At 40.5% G+C, this 20,097-nt stretch overlaps 1 protein-coding gene across 1 annotated transcript in view; it reads left to right on the top strand.

Moving 5' to 3' along the window:
• GPC5 (glypican 5) overlaps positions 1-20,097 on the top strand; it is a 1,030,278-nt gene that overhangs the window by 300,050 nt on the left and 710,131 nt on the right. The window lies entirely within an intron of this gene.

Genomic DNA, 20,097 nt, shown 5'->3' with positions numbered 1-20,097 from the left:
CTGCCCCTTTTCATAAAGGTCCAGGTGCTCTGAAGTGTATGGTCAGTCTATATAATTCCAAAGCACTCAGTAAATAATGCTGCATTATAATTGACTGAAATATACCAGCATATGGCTTGACAGTGACAAAAAAGATAATTTCCCCGTTCTTTGTGACATGGTGTTGAAGACAAAGGGCATGTCTACATTATGGGTGCTACAGTGGCACAGCTACAGCGCTGCATCTATGCATTTCCTACAGAGATGGAAGGGTTTTTTTCTGTCAATGTAGGCAAACCACCTCTCTGAGTGGTGGTAGCTAAGTCAATGGAAGGATTCTTCTGTCAGCCTAGCCGCATCTACACTGGATGTAAGGTCAGCTTAAATACAGTGCACAGGGGTCTGATTTTTTTTCACACCCCTGCATGCCATAACTATGTCAACCTAACTTTTTTAGTGTAAACCAAACCTAAGACTTGGTGGGATAATTCACATGACTGGAGTACTGTCATGGATGGATATAAACTGTTCAGGAAGGACAGGCAGGGCACAAAAGGTGGGGGAGTTGCATTGTATGTAAGAGAGCAGTATGACTACTCAGAGCTCCAGTATGAAACTTCAGAAAAACGTGAGTCTCTAGATTAAGTTTAGAAGTGTGAGCAACAAGGGTGATGTCGTGGTGGGAGTCTGCTATAGACCACCAGACCAGGGGGATGAGGTGGATGAGGCTTTCTTCAGGCAACTAACAGAAGTTACTCAATCACAGGCCCTGGTTCTCATGGGGGACTTCAATTACCTCGATATCCTGCTGGGAGAGCAATACAGCAGTACACAGACAATCCAGGAAGTTTTTGGAATGTGTAGGGAACAATTTCCTGGTGCAGGTGCTGGAGGAACCAAATAGGGGCAGAGCTCTTCTTGACCTGCTGCTCACAAACAGGGAAGAATTAGTAGGAGAAGCAAAAGTGGATGGGAACCTGGGAGGCAGTGACCATGAGATGGTCGAGTTCAGGAGCCTGACAAAAGGAAGAAAGGAGAGCAGCAGAATAGAGACCCTGGACTTCAGAAAAGCAGGTTTTGACTCCCTCAAGGAATTGATGGGCAGGATCCCCTGGGAGAATAACATGAGGGGGAAAGGAGTCCAGGAGAGCTGGCTTAACAGTGAAATCCTTGTTGATCTTAAACAAAAAAAGAAGCTTACAAGAAGTGAAAGCTTGGACAAATGACCAGGGAGGAGTATAAAAATATTGCTCAGGCATGCAGGAGTGAAATCAGGAAGGCCAAATCACACTTGGAGTTGCAGCTAGCAAGGGATGTTAAGAGTAACAAGAAGGGTTTCTATAGATATGTTATCAACAAAAAGAAGGTCAGGGAACGTGTGGGCCCCTTACTGAATGGGGGAGGCAACCTAGTGACAGAGGATGTGGAAAAAGCTAATGTACTCAATGCTTTTTTTGCCTCTGTCTTCACGAACAAGGTCAGCTCCCAGACTACTGCACTGGGCAGCACAGTATGGGGAGAAGGTGACCAGCCCGCCGTGGAGAAAGAAGTGGTTCGGGACTATTTAGAAAAGCTGGACGAGCACAAATCCATGGGGCTGGATGCACTGCATCCGAGGGTGCTAAAGGAGTTGGTGGATGTGATTGCAGAGACATTGGCCATTATCTTTGAAAACTCATGATGATCGGGGGAGGTCCCGGATCACTGGAAAAAGGCTAATGTAGTACCCATCTTTGAAGAAGGAGGATCCGGGGAACTACAGGCCAATCAGCCTGACCTCAGTCCCTGGAAAAATCATGGAGCAGGTCCTCTAAGAATCAATTTTGAAGCACTTTGAGGAGAGGAAGGTGATCAGGAACAGTCAGCATGGATTCACCAAGGGCAAGTCATGCCTGTCTAATCTAATTACCTTCTATGATGAGATAACTGGCTTTGTGGATGAGGGGAATGCAGTTGGCTTGTTATTCGTTGAATTTAGCAAAGCTTTTGAAGCTCTCCCACAGTATTCTGCCAACAAGTTAAAGAAGTATGGGCTGGATGAATGACTATAAGGTGGATAGAAAGCTGGCTCAACGGGTAGTGATCAATGGCTCCATGTCTAGTTGGCAGCCGGTATCAAGCGGAGTGCCGCAAGGCTTGGTCCTGGGGCCGGTTTTGTTCAATATCTTCATTAATGATCTGGAGCATGGCGGAGATTGCACCTTCAGCAAGTTTGCAGATGACACTAAACTGGGAGGAGTGGTAGATATGCTGGAGGGTAGGGATAGGATACAGAGGGACCTAGACAAATTAGAGGATTGGGCCAAAAAAAAATCTGATGAGGTTCAATGAGGTCAAGTGCAGAGTCCTGCACTTAGGATGGAAGAATGCCATGCACTGCTACAGACTAGGGACCGAGTGGCTAGGCAGCAGTTCTGCAGAAAAAGACCTAGGGTTTAGAGTGGATAGAAGCTGGATATGAGTCAACAGTGTGCCCTTGTTGCCAAGAAGGATAACGGCATTTTGGGCTGTATAAGTAGGAGCATTGCCAGCAGATCGAGGGACATGATCATTCCCCTATATTCGACATTGGTGAGGCCTCATCTGGAGTACTGTGTCCAGTTTTGGGCCCCCCACTACAAGAAGGATGTGGAAAAATTGGAAAGAGTCCAGCGGAGGGCAACAAAAATGATTAAGGGGCTTGAGCACATAACTTATGAAGAGAGGCTGAGGGAACTAGGCTTATTTAGTCTGCAGAAGAGAAGAATGAGGGGGGATTTGATTGTTGCTTTCAGCTACCTGAAAGGGTATTTCAAAGAGGATGGATCTAGACTTTTCTCAGTGGTAGCAGATGACAGAACACGAGTAATGGTCTCAAGTTGCAGTGGGGGAGGTTTAGGTTGGATATTAGGAAAAACTTTTTCACTAGCAGGGTGAAGCACTGGAATGAGTTACCTAGGGAGGTGGTGGAATCTCCTTCCTTAGAGGTTTTTAAGGTCAGGCTTGACAAAGCCCTGGCTGGGATGATTGAGTTGGGGATTGGTCCTGCTTTGAGCAGGGGGTTGGACTAGATGACCTTCTGAGGTCCCTTCCAACCCTGATATTCTATGATTCTATTATTCTAAATAGGTCTTGGAATACAAGGGCTGTTGTAACTATATAGTCCTTTTGAGTGTATGATGTTCTATTGCTGTTTCTTTCTAGTATTTGTACAGCTATGGGCAGGTTAGCCTCCATGAAATATAAAAGCATTCAGTGATGTATACTACATACTGGCTGGGAAGATATTTTGGAAATTACCAAACAAACATTATGGAAACTGGGATTCTTCAGAGCTGCTATGGATTGTCAAAAATATTTGTCAAGCAATATGTCTGCAACATTCAGACTCTCACCTTTATTCTGGGAACTGGCAAGATAACAGAGAAACAGCTGCAGGAGGAGGAACAACAGCAGAAGGGTTCATAAAAGAACCAGTCTGGGGGTTATTTACTTCCTGCACAGTGGCTCCAACCTATTAGCAATTGTGAAGAGGACTTGAAAGGAGAACATGAGAATAAGCAGAGCAATGGGAAACATAAAAACAGTGCTATTTGTGGGTGTTTTTAGAAATGACAAGGGATACAGAAATATCCTTTTTTAATTAGCTCCTTGGGTGCCTTTTTTTAGTCATACATTTTGTTAATTGATCTTAGATGTTCCTAGTTGGCATCTGTAAGGGTAGGTATATATAGAGTGGAAATTTACATGTAATTTGGAGCCATGATTGTGGAAACCAAGGAAGCCTTAACGTTTAATGGCTTATATTTGCAAATCAGGGTATCCTTATTCATTGTGTAGCATGTTATCATGGGGAATTGAGATTTTCTTGTTCAAAGGCTGTTTCTTGCAATAAGATGCACTGATAATTTAGCCAGTAAACAAAAAGAAAACAAAAACAAAGACGACTTGTAGGATTGAAAGTTTGGGACACCTTGGAGCCACATATCCTCCGTTTCTTTTTAATAAATTTTAAATATTGCAGTGCTTCTGTCAGATGTAACACACACTTACAACAGTCTCTGTTGTTGGACTGCTTGAACTACCTAATGAACAACCGTGTGAACATTCTACTGTTTACAACATTTTTGCTCACTAGGTCTGTTCACAGCAGCAGAATACACATGCTTTTACTATCAATCACCCATTTTTCACTGCTCTTTTTAAAACTTGATGGTCATAGTACACCCAATATAAATAAGAAATGAACCATCCATTTTCATTTTATCCTTCTTATTCATTGTTTATACTCCTTAATCATTGTTATTCTTTTATTGAATATTTAATTTGCATGTTGTGTTATTAAAACCCATTATAATGAATGGGAAGAGACCACTGACTTAATGGGTTTTGGATTAGGCCCTCAGTGATGCAAGGGTAAGTGCACAAGGTAAAGCAGTATAATACAAAATTTGAAATTTAGTATGACTATTTAATTTATTTTTATTTTGCCATTTCATTTTAGCAGTTTTGAACCTGGTCTCTACAAAATCTTGAGGCCCCAAAAGATTTTCACAGACCTCTTTTTGCAAAATCCACATCTATCATGGACATTTGTGAGGAAGAAGCAAGGTGGCTATCTTGGAAAATTTTAAATTGAATAGAGAAGACAGATATAAAATAAGTCTCATACAGCTTTATAATGTGTACAGTGACATACACTAGGAAGATGGGGCTTAAAGTGCCTAAAAATGTAAGTACTCTGGTTCTATCAGAAGAAGTAAAAAGAAGATCTTTACAAAACCTTGCAGTCACAAAATTCCCCTTGCTGTGGGCCTGCTAGGTTAGAGGGCCAAGTGAGATACTGAGATGCTGGTGACCACAAACAGAATAGCAGCAGCCAGTTCAGTGCATATGGAGGGCAACCAGAGAGGACCTAATACCGTCCTGAAACAAACCTGATAATAATAAAAACCTTCCATAATAAAAAGGGTCTATAAACATGCATACACACACACCCTTAGGTAGGGAAAGGCATAGAACCACTTCCGTTAATTGTAATTTGGTACACAGATTGATTAAACATACAAACAGAAAGAGAGACAGTCGTCACACAATTTCCCCCCACATTTGGGAGATATTAATGGTGGAATTCCCCACGCAAACTGTTATTAGTGGTGAATATTTACATTATAGTATCCAGAGGCCTACATCAGGATCAGGTGTTATCTGCTGTGAAAACACTTATAAAGCCAGGGTTCTTTAGCCATTATTTCCTTTTATCATTCATTTATTGCTGTGTGATGGTATGATTAAGATTAAGATTCTGTCCCGGGTATTTCTAGTAAAATTTAGGGACAGGTCGTGGGCAATAAACAAATATTCATGGAAGCTCGCAACCTGTCCCTGCCTTTTACCAGGGAATGGGAGGGAGACAAACAGAGAGCTCCAGGACTTGCAGCTTCTTCAGCCCCATTGCTTCTCCTGTGGCAGGGGCTGACCACTGCTGCTCCAGACCCAGGGGGGCTGACCCAACCTCAGTAGCCGCTCTGGCGAGCTAGGGACCCGAGGTGGCAGAGCCTGCCAAAAAGTGGGCCCTCTGCCCCCCCCCCCCCCCCTTTTGCCCGAGGCCCTGCCCTCAGCCAAGCCGGAAGCCGGAGCAGGTCAGGAGCTGCAGACACAGGGTGGGAGGATCCACAGCTCCTCACGACTGCCTGCATGCTGCTCTTATCTGGACTGACTCTGTCTGGGGGGCCGCAGCCCAGCCATGCTAAGACTCGTGTGGGCAGCTGTGAGGAGCTGCACCTTGGACCCTCCACCTGCCTGTGGTGGGGTGGGTCAAGAGCAGCCCCCGCCCAGCCCATGTCCCCACCCCATGTGTCTCCAGCCCAGGGCAGGTAGAGGATCCATGGCAGGGCTCCCCACAGCTGCCCACGCAGCTCTTACCATATGTGATGCTCTGTATCTGGGGGAAACACCCTACACCCACATGTTCATCTTTATAAAATGATTGTGTGGTATCCAGTGCAATGTTTGTCATGTTGGGTGACTTCAGAGGCTCATGATGCACAGAGCATTGTTGTTACAGTAATGTTATAGTACAGTTATAGGTTATAATTTCATGTATATAGTTATGAGGCTGAAAATCATTCAACTTCAGCAATACTCTGTCTATAAGAGATAAGAACCAAAAACAAATAATAACTGCCCACACAATTCCCAATGCACAATTTCTGTCTGAATTTTTTTCTATTTATGACACAAACCTACAGTGGATTCTAGCCCAGATCATCACCTTTTATTTAGGATGTATGGGTACATTTGCATATAGCTATGCAACACCACATGTTTTTCAACATATTTGGATATAACAGTAATGTACCAATTGCTAGTTTACAAAATCTAAAAAATGCAACACGAAAAATTTATCCACCCATTAACGACATTTACCAGTTTAAAGCAGTCACCTTTACAATGTTTCTTCCATTTTGAAAATTTCTGTCAGTTTGACTAGACTCTAAGCTCCTTGAGGTGGGAGCTGTATCCTTTTATTTTACTTAAAGCAAATTTAATAATGTTGTATTATACCACCATGGGTTTGTCTCTAGTGGCTACAGTTTCAAGCTCAGAGTGAAAGTCACCTCTAGTACTGACTTCAAATATAGAGTCCCTAAGAACACATAAAGACCATGGACAGTAAACACACACACATTCACAAGTACGTCTAGTTTGTTTTATCTATTTTATTAAAGTTACAATTAAGGTTATCATTACCCAAGCATATAGAAATCCTATAAAGACCAATGTTACAAATGTTACAAATATAGTCATACTTAAGGTTTGATGGATGCCTTGCCAAATGATCATCAGTAGAGGGATGGCTCCTGCTAGAGTTTCCGCATAGGGAACTCTTTTTACCCAATCTGGGAGCCCTCTTTTATCTTGTGATTCTGCCTATACTTACACTCTGCACATGTGCATGAAGGTGTCCACCCTCTTTTTCCTTATTTGTATTGTGTCCCCCAAGAATATTGGTGGGCCCCATTTTTCAAACGTTCCTTTTATTCTCATTAGCACTGACACACATACTGCACCGTGTGGTTAGGGTGTGTGTTAGAAAAATGTGACTACCAGGTATCTTGTAGAAAAAATTACTCTTATGGCTAATTTTTTTCAGTACTACCTGTTAGCACATTTTTTCCCATAATCTTGTAGCAGAGGGTCATTTTTTGGTCACTTACTTATGTCAACGCTTTTTTAAGTCTATGGTCTAGTATGGCTAAGCTGACATCCTACAATACTCAGCCTGTAGGCCTTGTGTTTCAGCTCTTATTCACTTAGATACCTAATACATACTTATCCTATCTGACTACTGATCAATCTTATACTTCAATAATCCTACAATTTAAATCTATTTAGTATACAATGATTATATATCACAAAGCATGTTAGTTAATTATAATTAAGGATAAGATTCTGTCATTGAAGTCACAAAGGTCATGGATTCTGTGACTTTCCAGGACCTCCGGGACTTCTTCTGGGGCAGAATTGGAGTAGCTGTCAGCGCCGGGGCTACCAGAGCAGCGACCGTCGGAACAGCTAACAGGCAGCCAGCCCCAGGGCCATTGGAACAGCTGACTGGTGGCCAGCCCTGAGGCAGCAAAACAGCGGCCACTGGCACAGTGGCTGTGGTCAGCCTCGGGTCTGCTGAAGCAGCAGCAGGTGAGGCCTGCTGGTACAGCTGACTGGCGGCCAGCCCCAGGGCCACGTAACAGCTGACCAGGGGCCAGCCCTGGTCCCACCACAGCAGCAGTACCAGCAGGGGTGCCAGAATAGGGGGAAGCCAAGGGGCCATGGCCTTCCCACTCTTTGAAAGTGGGGGGACTGGCCTGTCCACTTTTTGGCAGGGGTCCAGCTCCCATCCCTCCTGGCCAGGACAGCAGCTGAAGCCCAGCCACGGAGCCTGGGTAGCTGTGGGACACTGCAGACCATCAACCTGCCCAGGGTGGAGGCGTTGAGGGCAGCCCCTGGCCGGTATCTGTATGCCCCTCCTGGGCCAGGGCAGGAGGGTCCGCGGCTCCCCATTGCTCCCCGTGTGGCAGTTACCTGGATCCAGCTCCAGCTGTGGGGCCACAGCCTGGCCATGGTGAGATGTTCCCCTCTGATGTTATCCAGACCAGCGATCTGCTAGGTCACTCCAATTCTTGATTCTGGGAGCCAGACTTATTCTGCTCTGCTGTGAGAACCCCCACTCCTGGGTTGTTCACACACAGCCTCTGGCATGTAAGTTGTTCCTTGAAGTGTGCAACCAAATGACACAAGCCAATACATCCAGACACCACCCTAGGAACCTCAGTCTTGCAGTGTCCAGTTATGCCCGCTGGATGCTGCAAGCTTATATGAGTTCATCAATTTAACAAAGAAATTGATAGGTACCAGGCTGCTTATCCCAAGGGAAGTCTCTGACATACTTCAAACCAAACACACTGCTTCAGGTAGAATAAACAAACAAATTTATTAACTATAAAGATAGATTTTAAGTGACGATAAGTCAAAGCACAAGAAGTCAGATTTGGTCAAATGAAATAAAAGCAAAACACATTCTAAAAAAGTGTTAATCTTAACACTTTCAATGCCCTTACAAACTTAGATGCTTCTCACCACAGGCTAGTTGGTTGCCCTTCAGCCAAGCTCTCCCCATTGATGAGCCCTCAGGTACTTGGTGTGGTGTCTGTAGATGTAGGTGGAAGAGAGAGGAAGAGCATGGCAAATGTCTCTCCCTTTTATCTTGTCCTTTCTTTCTTTCCTCTTGGCTTTGCCCCACCACCCCTTCAGAGTCAGGTGAGCATTACCTCATTGGAGTTCCAAACTGAACAAAGTAAGGGGGAGTGACTCACTCGAGAGTCTAACAGATTCTTTTGTTGCTGCCTAGGCCCGTGCCCTTTGTTCCTCTGAGGGTGGGCTGGGTTTGACCCATGCATGCCCTGATGAGGTGTGAACTGCCTCTCAGCTCTTGGAGAGTTTTTGCCTGGGCTTATTTTAAGCCATGAGGATACAGTTGGGCTGTTGGAGATAAGCAACGTTGTTGTTCCATATCTCAAAATTATATTGTTGTTAGCCACATCTCAGAGTACTTTATTCCATTAATCACAATCTAATAATACTTTTTCTTGTGGATATTACTGACATTAGGAAAATGTATCTTTTTGTTCTTATAAAGATTTTTGGACAGTGTTTCCTCAGGATGGTGGATGAAGAGGAGGGAGAGAGAGAGATTGAAAGAGAGAACAAAACTTTGAATGTAAAACTTTAAAAAAACTTTAAAATTATTTCAATTTCACTAGCTTTTTCTAAGTTTATTTACATTAGGTAAAAAAAAAAATAGTTCAACCTTTTTGCCCAACTTCAGTTAAAAGAGACACTGTAGAAAAATTAAAATTTGTGAGAAACTTTTAGGAACAAAATCTTAAAAACTATTACCTTATAAATAGAGACTACAAAATCACACTGCATGTAAAATTAATGGCCCTTTCTTTCAAAATTCAGAGTAAATGAAGCTTGGGCAATATTTAATGTATACACTGTGTAGTGTGTTGCATTTTACTAATCACTTGTCTGTTTTTAGGAATAAAAACTTTGTATATAAATACCATTGCTAAGAAGTAGATTTTATAAAATGAAAAGGTTGAAACCTCTAATGAATGTAAATGGAAGAAACTCTATATTAGTTAAAGCAACAGAGGATCCTATGGCACTTTTAAGACTAACAGGTGTATTGGAGCATAAGCTTTCGTGGGTGAATGCCCACTTCATCAGACGTGTCGCGTCGCGTCTGACGAAGTGGCCATTCACCCATGAAAGCTTATGCTCCAATACATCTGTTAGTCTTAAAGGTGCCACAGGACCCTCTGTTGCTTGTTACAGATCCAGACTAACACGCCTACCCCTCTGATACTCTATATTGCTTGTTTATATAATGTATTTGGTTTGGTAGGAGTAAGCATAGTTTACTGAACTTTGTTCTGTAGTTTGGGACTGTGTGAGTTTCATCTAGAGTTTGTGCTTCTATTTAGAATGTTGCTTTCAGTTCAGCCCAGACATCAAACTATATTTTTTGTACAGATGGCAACTATTGATACAGTGGGCCATTTTTGCCTGAGAATTGAAGTGAGACGTATCTCTGACCTAAAGAATATTGTTTCTCCATCGTCTGGAATTAATTACTGGCATAGCAGCATGGGTAAATTGGCTGTGACTGACAATACTAGTATACAGCTAATGAATGAACAGAGGCATTTAGTTAGATACTTCTTTGAATAATCTTGCAGAACATTTAATCACCACTTGACAAAACACAATTTTCCATGAAATACCATTTTTCTCTTTCACCTTTGTGATGTCTGTGCGCTTCAGCCTAAAATATTTTATGGATTTTTTATATTAAAAACATTTTATGTTATTTGAGGTTTATAATTCTCTGAAACTACCTTTCAGCCAGCCAGTGGTCAGCTTAGAGATGTTGGAGTCAAACACATAAAGACATTCAAGAGGCCTATACCGCAGAGAGCTGTTTCTAGGTCATAACATTTTATTGTGTACAATCAGAAAATGTGGTGTGGTTGGCAAACCCTACATTGGTTTTTGAAATTACTGTGCTACCAGTGTGTTCCAATCAATGAGAACCTCTGAGCCATGAACTTTTATTGATTTGTATTCTCTAAGGTAACATAAACGGCCTTCCTTAAGTCTTCCAATTTCACTATCACATTTTTTTCTAAAAACACAGCTGAAAGATGAATGACGGATTTATTTATGCAGTTACTCTTCTGTTGTCCAACTCCTCCAAAGCCTGAGACAAAAATAGATGTTACTCCAGGGAGAGGAATGCTATGATAATCACATTCTTAATTCTAGAACCATAGATCATGACACCTGTACAGCAGCATCTCACTTCCTGGAAAATTGCAATATCACATTAAAAAAAATGAAGCATTTGTTGAAATTTGTAACTTTTCTTTTTTAAACTGAATTTTTTATTATTTTAAGTGTTTTTCAAAGAGTGACTAACTAAAACAAAATACTGTTTATAGTGATGTGTTATTTTTTTCTAAAATGAGCTTTAAAAAGAGATTTTCAATTTTACAGTAATTCATCCCATTCCATATGGCTGTATGTACTGTGGTCCAAGGCATCCAGAGATATCTCCCATAACAATCCATAGCCTACAATTTCCACACAGAAAGTATGGTAAGGCTACCATCTGAGAGCCCATTTCCAGGACATTTTGCTGTATACTTTAAATGCTGAAGTGGTTGCTCAATATTTCTTATTAAACTTTATTCTTTACAATCTGGTTTTTGTCAAAATCAAAACAATGGAAATTTCTCTAAATACTAATTTGGATCTTGTAGCTCAGCAAGGGAACTAATTAAATTGTTTAAATTAGCATATCTGTTAAGATAAAGAAAGGAAGGTCTTAAGGGGTTATTTATTTTAGGCATTTGTATTGTATCATTACCACTGAGTCTGAGAACCTCACATCATTAGTATCTTTATGCTTCCAAACTGTGAAGCAGGGAAGTGCTGTTTACAGATGGGATACTGGGAGACAGATTAAGTGATTTGCTCAAGATCATATGAGAAGTTTGTGGAAGAGCAGGGAACTGAACCCACGTTTTCATAGTCTCACAGTAGTAGGGTGACCAGATGTCCCGATTTTATAGGGACAGTCCTGACTTTTGGGTCTTTTTGTAATATAGGCTCTTATTACCCCCCCACCCCCGTCCTGATTTTTCACACTTGCTGTCTGGTCACACTACACAGTAGTGTCCTAAACAGTGGGCCATCTTTTCTCCTCTACAGCAGACTTTTTGTGTGGCCCATAGGCAAATCATTCAGTCTCTCTGTAATTTTCTTTTACCCATTGTTTATCTTGTCCTTCCCCCAGAATTTACAGTCTTTTACTATGTTTATGTGCACCATCTAGCACAATAGGGCCCCAGTTTCATTTGGGCCTTTATGAAGTACTATAAAACAAATGATTAATAGTAATAATAAACTGTCTGATCAGAACTACTGTACTTAACATATATCACACACTATATATGGTCACTTATGGTGGCTTGCAGATTGAGTAACATGCTTGAACAGAAACTTAAAAAAAAAATGTAGATTTAACTATAAATTGTATATGTATGCATGATGCCATCACGAAAGGATGATCAGAAGAAAAGAGATACCTGCATCTGATTAAGAGAAATTAAGATTTTTCTTTACTAGTGATACAGGTTTTCACCTTTTTTAAGCCAATCTCACTAAAAATAATTTACATCTCAGAGGCGTTGAGGTTTAGAAATATACATATATAGTAAGCACGCAGTATCTATATCAATGAAAGATTATACCTTTTTAGTTCAGTATGATTACTTACTAAATAGGCAAAGCTCTTACAGATTTTAGAGTTCATCAGAATCTTGATGAAAAGCTTTATTATTATTTATTTTATTTCATTTCATTAATATTTCAAATATTTTGTTTTCCACATCTCATGGCTTTTAAAATTGTATTTTAGAAGTGGAAAACACAACTCTAGAAAAGTACTGATGTCTTCTCCATCCACTTTCCATAAATGTTTTATGCAGATAAGAATGTTCATTTAGTTGCTTTTCCACCTAACAATGAAAACCAATTCTGAATTATCCTGCAGTTACCAGAGACACTTGAGCACACAAAGCCAGGTTCTTCTTGACCTTATTTCTGATTAACTAGTGGAAGTAATGTGAAATCTGTATATTGTATGTTAAAAGTACACAAAAGGCCAGATTTCATGGGGGGAGACCAGATTTCATGGTCCATGACACATTTTTCATGGCCATGAATTTGGTAGGGCCCTCCACTCAGACAATTAATTTTTGTTCCTTCCCCAAACTCCTTTACCACAGGCCAGTTTCATTTTTGTTCTTGCACACCTTCTATTTTGTAACTTTCTGGATCAAGGGTAAATTTTTGAGAACTTCAGTATGTTTTTCCTTATTTGATGCAAGAAAAAATAGTCATGCCTTTTATTTCCAATGACCAAACGTGTACTTAAAACTAATAATAGAGAATGGGAAAACTGCACCTTTAGCCATCACAAGTATTATGAGAGAAGTCTCCTGATCTACACTCTGAAATTAATCAGCTTCCTCATGCACTACACATGATGTAAATGAAGGCTGCTTCTTTATTATTGAATACTGTGATGTTAGTGTTCAATCACAATTGCGATGAAATAGTGCTAATTTCTCTAGCTATAGTTTGTGTTCTAAATGTTAGTTTAATTGAGTATTATGTAGTTGGTGTACCCATCCTGATATAGAGAAGTCCATGAAATGAGAATGTGGGGAAAATAGCACGTGTATCAATTATTTAAGCAATCACCTAAACAATAGTTTTTCGTGCTGCAGCAGTTTATAGTTAATTTAGAAACTGTATTACAAATATTTTATAATTAAGTTTTGGCAAATTAGATTTGCAAATACATAAATGTACTTTAAAATGCACATGAAGGTTTTAAATTATAATTTAGATTTTCAGTTTAAACTCATTGGTCAGAATTCCTCACGGGTGTAATTCTTTAGAATTATTCCCAGGATGAATTTGTTACAAACTCAGTGGAAAATATCTTCTAATTTCTATGTCTGACTCACTGTTGATTCCCCCCCCCCCAAATTTGAAAAACAGCAAAAATGGGAAGGCTAATTTAACACCAGTCAGCATTTTTCAGCATTGCCCTGCTACTTCTCCACTACTTCTTGTCAATTCACCACAAGGAATAGCCTGAGTAACCTGAGTGGTGAAAAACACAAGAAAGGAGATACTGAAAATTACTAGACATTTTCTTGTTAAACTCTGGAGGCCTTACTGAAAATATGTTAAAATGCACCACCCAGAACATACAAAATGGCTAAGGAAATAAAACCATTGCAAAAATAACTGAAAGGAAGGGCTACCATTATATGGTATTCACAAAAGACTTCACTAGAAAGTTCTCTTTTTAAAATTTAGGTCATACTGAGGAATCAAGTAGGAGATACTATATTCCTTCAAAATAGTAATAGCCAAGTAGTCAAGCAGCTTCTAGGGCAGTGGTGGGCAACCTCTGGCCTGTGGGCTGCATGCGGCCCATCAGGGTAAGCTGATTGCGGGCCGTAAGACATTTTGCGGATGTTGACCGTCCGCAGACACAGCCCTCTGCAGCTCCCAGTGGCCATGGTTTGCCGTTCCCAGCCAATTACTTCTTGTGTCTTGCTTACAACACTCCTGCTAATATATCCCAGAATCATGTTTGAGTTTTTTTGCAACAGTGTTACACTGTTGACTCATATTTAACTTGTTATCCACTATAACCCCCATATCCCTTTCTAAAATACTCCTTCCTGAGCAGTCATTTCTCATGTGTGCAACTGATTGTTCCTTCCTAAGTGGAGTATTTTGCATTTGTCCTTATTGAATTTCATCCTATTTACTTCATATCATTTCTCCACTTTGCCATTTTGAATTTTAATCCTATCCTCCTAAGCACTTGCAACCCATCCCAGTTTGCATAATCTGCAAACTTTATAAGTGTACTCTCTGTACATTTATCTAAATCATTGATGAAGATATTGAACAGAACCAGAACTGATCCCCTCTGGACCACACATGATAGGCTCTTCCAGCTTGACTGTGAATCACGGATAACTACTCTCTGGGAATGGTTTTCCAACCAGTTATGGACCCACCTTATAGTAAGTTCCATCTAGGTTGTATTTCCCTAGTTTGTTTATGAAAAGGTCATGAGAGAAATATCAAAATCCTTACTAAATTCAAGGTACACCATATCTACCACTTCCCCATATCTACAAGGTTTATTTTACCCATCAAAGAAAGCTATTAGGTTGATTTAAGACAATTTGTTCTTGACAAATCCATGCTGACTGTTACTTATCACCTTATTATCTTTTAGGTGTTTGCAAATTGATAGCTTAATTATTTGCTCCATTCTCTTTCAGGGTACTGAAGTTAATCTGACTGGTTTGTAATTCCTTGGATTGTTTTTATTTTCATTTTTATAGATATTTGCCCTTTTCGAGTCCTCTGGAACCTCTCCTGTCTTCCGTGACTTTTCAAAGATAATCGCTAATGGCTCAGATATTTCCTCAGTCAGTTTCTTGAGTATTGTAGGATGTATTTCATCAGGCCCTGGTGATTTGAAGACATCTAACTTGTCCAAGTAATTTGTAACTTGTTCTTTCCCTAATTTAGCCTCTGATCCTACCTTATTTTCACTGGCAATTACTATGTTAGATGTTTATTTGCTACTAACCTTGTTGGTGAAAATTGAAACAAAAAAGACATTTAGCATTTTTGCCATTTCCACAATTTCTATTATTGTGTTTTCCCCCTTTGGCATGGGGGAGAAGGTCCGGAGGCCCCCTGCTGGAGGCCTCATGGCCCTGCATCACCCTGCCCCAGAATGGAGCAGTGAGAAGTCCTCCAGGCAGCCTAGAGTGGCTGCAGAAGAACTGTTCTTCCCCTGAGACTTGCTTCCCATGGTATCTTACCTACCAACTCTGAGATTGCCAAAGTCTGCCTCCTTGAAATCTATTATCTTTATTGTGCTGTTTCCCTCCTACTATTCCTTAAAATCATGAACTCTATCATTTCATGATCTTTTTCACCCAAGATACCTTCCACTTTCAAATTCTCAACCTGTTCTTTCCTATTCATCAAAGTCAAATCTATAACAATCTCTCCCATAGTAGCTTTCTGCACCTCCTAAAAGAAAAAAAAAAAGAAAGAAATGTCTCCAATACATTCCAAGAACTTGCTGGATAATTTGCCCTGCTATATTATTTTCTCAGCAGGTGTCTGGGTAGTTCAAGTCCCCCATCACCACCAAGTCCTGTGCTACTAGTCCTCTGCAGGTGTCTCTCTCCTATCTTAAAGTTCTAATGGCCTAAAGTACCAAATCCTCTGAAGGCAATTATGTCAATGGGTGTTAAAGGCTCTCTGTACTTTCCAGGAAATGCTCATCTTTTTGTAGGATCAGATCCCAATTAATTAATCCACCCAAATCACTTCCAGTTGAATTGTTGAAGGTTTTAGCATTATGGAGCTGAAAATCCTGCTATCACGTTCTGTTGGATTTGGTTCTCCATAGACTCCAGCATGTTCCATAGTGTAATAGCTGGGAGAAACCAGTGGAAACGCAGATGTAAAGGGTGTATGGGAGATCAATGGTTCAGGAAAGACAAACAGAAGCACTGGGGAAGGATGGCTGGACAATAAGTCATTGTGGAAATGAAGGATAACATTTATTTTAGTGAACAAGTGTCCTCCAACCCAGCTCCTCAGCACCCAAACCCTTCCACACTCCCCTTCCTGGAGAGAAATAGCTCTTACCTGATCATGTCACCTCTGCAGTTTTCAAATACATATGTACCTGACCTCATGACAAATCTCTCTCTCTCACTCACCTGCTCCCCGCTTGCTTTTGTTTTGGCCTTTGACACCACTGCAAAAGAATATTTGGCTCTTGTACTGTTCATTGTAAGTAGTCCATGACTGGAAGGGAACTACAAGGAGACACCAACCCTTTATGTTATATTCTGTATTTAAAAGAGACCCCGTGCCAAACCCGAAGTATAAGTAACAACCATAAATCTGATGTCATCTTTAGGAAGTAACCAACAAAGAGAAGCCAATATATAGTCAGTATATCATAGCAATGATGTGCTGCCCTGATTTAATTCAGGTCAAACCTCTCAGAAAAATTTTGACCTAGTTGGAACTTATTTAAAAATGGTGCCAGGAAGTCTGTCCAGGAAACTTTGTTAAAACCCTGATTCATGACTTTGATTCTTTCAAGGATTGATGACGTCTCCTTCAGATTAAAAGGAAGTGCTGTCAGTTTTCCCAAGACAGGAGGATGAAAGTTTGGAGTCCTCAGACAATTAGGGCCAAATTCTCATTTCAGCTACAGTAGTATAAATCTGAAGTAACTCCACTGAAACCATAACATTGACCATAAACATATTTAATGTTTCAGTTTTCTGTGTTGATTCTCTGCCTGAGAATTTGATAAAGAGCTGTCAAATGATTCATATACATGGTGTACTGTATTTGTTTTTATCTGAATCTACTTTAACATGATGCTTTTACATGAGCACTGTTCTTCAGTCATTTTATATGAATTTAATAGCTCCACGTGCATGTTTTCAGTGAAAATGTTTGAAATTGATTGCAATAGTTTAATCTACTGATGACAGATGCGAGCTTCTTGTTTGCAATAACATAACATAACATAATAGCAGCCAGTGACACAAAGAGCAAGGATGGCCCAGGAGCTAGGACACCTACTCTGGCCACATATTTCTTTTTGCATAACCTTGGGGAAAATCACTTAATCTCTCTGTCTCTCTCTTCCCCGAACTGTAAAATATGGATGATAGTACCTTACAGAACTGTTCTGAGGATAAATATGCTCAATATTTATCTGAGGTGCTCAGATACTGCAGTGATTGGGGTATATAAATACTTTAGTTAGGGATTGATGGACTAAACCGGTTATTGCTAATGAGCAAAAGAAAAAAACTTCAAGACACATTTTAGAAGTATATCAGTTTTTGTTCAATTAATATTTGTATCTCTTCTTTTGGTTCAGTGAATTTGAGCCCTGAAAAGACAAGACATAATTTAGTTAAAATAAAACAGTAATTTAACTATTGGGCTTTTTCTCTATCCTCCAACTTCTGATGTTTAACTCAGATTTTAACAATAGATCTGCGACTGCATTTGGTTCTGAGGCATAAAGAGAAGCTAAACTTCAATGGCTTTTAAGACATCCATATTTATTGGTTTTGTTGAACAGCTTTGCTCCACTTTACATTACTATTGCTATGTTCTTATGAAAAATCAGCACATAAGTCAGACAACATTTTATCACTGTTGGTCTATTATGTGCAAAACAGTGATTTTTAAGACAGTCTATTCACAGTTTTGGCCCAGATCCTAAAGGTACTTCGTTATTGTTCTGCTCAATGTTGCAACCCCCAACCCCCAGATGGCCTGCCACCTAATGGAATCCTCCACCCTGAGCCAGGCACCCAGGTTTGCCATACAAAGCCTGAGGAGAATTAGACACCTAAGAAAGGGATCCTCAGAAGCTAACAAGATGAGCAGTGAATTGCCTAAACTACCCAGGAGTGAAATACCAAGGAAAAGAGTGGGGAGTGGAGAGGGGCTTAGGAACCTAACTGACTGACCTGATATGCCAGGCTGATGGGCCAGAGGTAGGCACGTTCCCCGGCTCCGGTTCCTCATCTGCAAACCTTCTCCTGGAGTTAAGCAGCTGACCTGTCTTAGGTGCCTAGATAGATATTTTGTGGGTGGAAGGGGATGGGTTTTCTCTTTCCTCCTCACATCTGATATCTGTCTCACAGTAGTACTACGTTTCTATATGCATCCGGCTGTCCTTTGTGCAGGTCCTGTGCTGATTCTCCATCCACCTATTGGTGGCCTGCATCCAGCCCTCCTGCTGTGCAGTCTGACAGGTATCATATTTCAGGCATGCTTACAGGATCGGGCCCCACTGATGAAATAGGTGTTCCCTTTCCTCATTTGAGAATCCTGATTTGGGACTTCAGCTTGAGCTAGGACTCTAACCTACTCATTAGAAGTGGGGTGGCAAGTTAGGAACCTACAGGGTTAGGTGGCAACTGAGCAGTTTTGAAAATGTTAGTGGTGCCTAAATGGCATTGAGTATCCAGGCCTAGGCCATAAGAGTCTGCCTGCATGGAGCTCATCAGATTGAAAATTCTTTGTCATAAAGACCACAAGGTTAATCCTGAGAGTGCCATAAAATAAGTGGCATTACTATCCTTCCCTGTTAGTGCTCCAAGCATTATTAAGAGCCAGTTTGTTACTCAGCTCTGGAAAACAAAGTATCTAAATCAAAGATTTAAAATGTATTATAGGAATGTGCCATAACTACTTTGACCTTGATGTTCTTTATGTGAATTATTCATTCTGTTCCTTCTGCACTGGCTGGACAAGACATAATGGAGAGAAATATCTTGTAATAGTCATTCAAAATTAATTAGGAAATGATGAAAAGGTCAAAATAGTAGAGCACATTACTAAAATTTTGCCACGAGGTCTTTCACAGTTCTGTAACCATTACAGTAAAATGAAAGTGCTACTGTACTCCCAAAATCTTATAATAATTTTGACTGCAGACCCTTGGTATTCCTAAATGAAAATGCAAGACTCCAGACAATGCATCTACCTTAAAATAAAATACATGGTCATCAGGAGTATCTTATGCAATCAATTCTCATTTTGTATGGAAACTTCTGAAGAAATAATATACATCATTGTAAAAATGAGGCTTTATTTTAAGAAAGGTAATATATCTTCAGTATACTGCTTTGAATATTGTTGTATTAACAAGGGCAGTATTGCCAGACTTGGGACTGATAGTGCTGCTTAGAAAAAAATCAGTCCAAGGCATGACACCCCAGATTCTGACAGTTGGCTTTGGGATTATAGTCCATTCTCTTTTAGCTCTTTGAGACTACGCAAAGATATTACCATGGCACTCAGGGAAAGTGTGTGCAGGGGAGAAGGGGGGGAGGTTCTGGCCAAGTTCTCAGAAGCATTGTCTTAAATGATGAGAGCAGAGTAAATAACTCCTTAGTAGTTTGAAGAGAAAAGGTGGGTGAGGCAATATCTTTTATTGGACCAACTTCTGTTGGTGAGAGAGACAAGCTTTGGAGCAGACACCACTGTTTGATTGTCACAATAGACAACAGGGCTCCTCAGTTAGGAAAATATGGTGGGAGACCCATAGCTCAAGGTATTGACACTAAATCTTCATTCTTTTGTAAATCAGGATCTTAGAATGACGGATAGCCTGGATGTATCACCCCATCTGTCAAGTGCTCCAGAGGAAGTCTCTGTAGAGGTCACAACTTTCTCCTAACAGGTCTCCCTCTATTCCCTCTATTCATCTCACATTAGCCTAGTCCATCAATTTAGCCTAAAATAGTCAATCAGCCCTTAAATTCCTGGGTTTGCAGTCTTCCTTTATCTCCCTGTCAGTTTCTTAGAGGCTGCCCAGCATGGACTACTGCCTTT

Source organism: Trachemys scripta, chromosome 1 (genome assembly GCF_013100865.1).
Source record: "Trachemys scripta elegans isolate TJP31775 chromosome 1, CAS_Tse_1.0, whole genome shotgun sequence".
NCBI lineage: Eukaryota > Metazoa > Chordata > Testudines > Emydidae > Trachemys > Trachemys scripta.
This window is presented reverse-complemented; position numbering and strand designations above follow the sequence as displayed.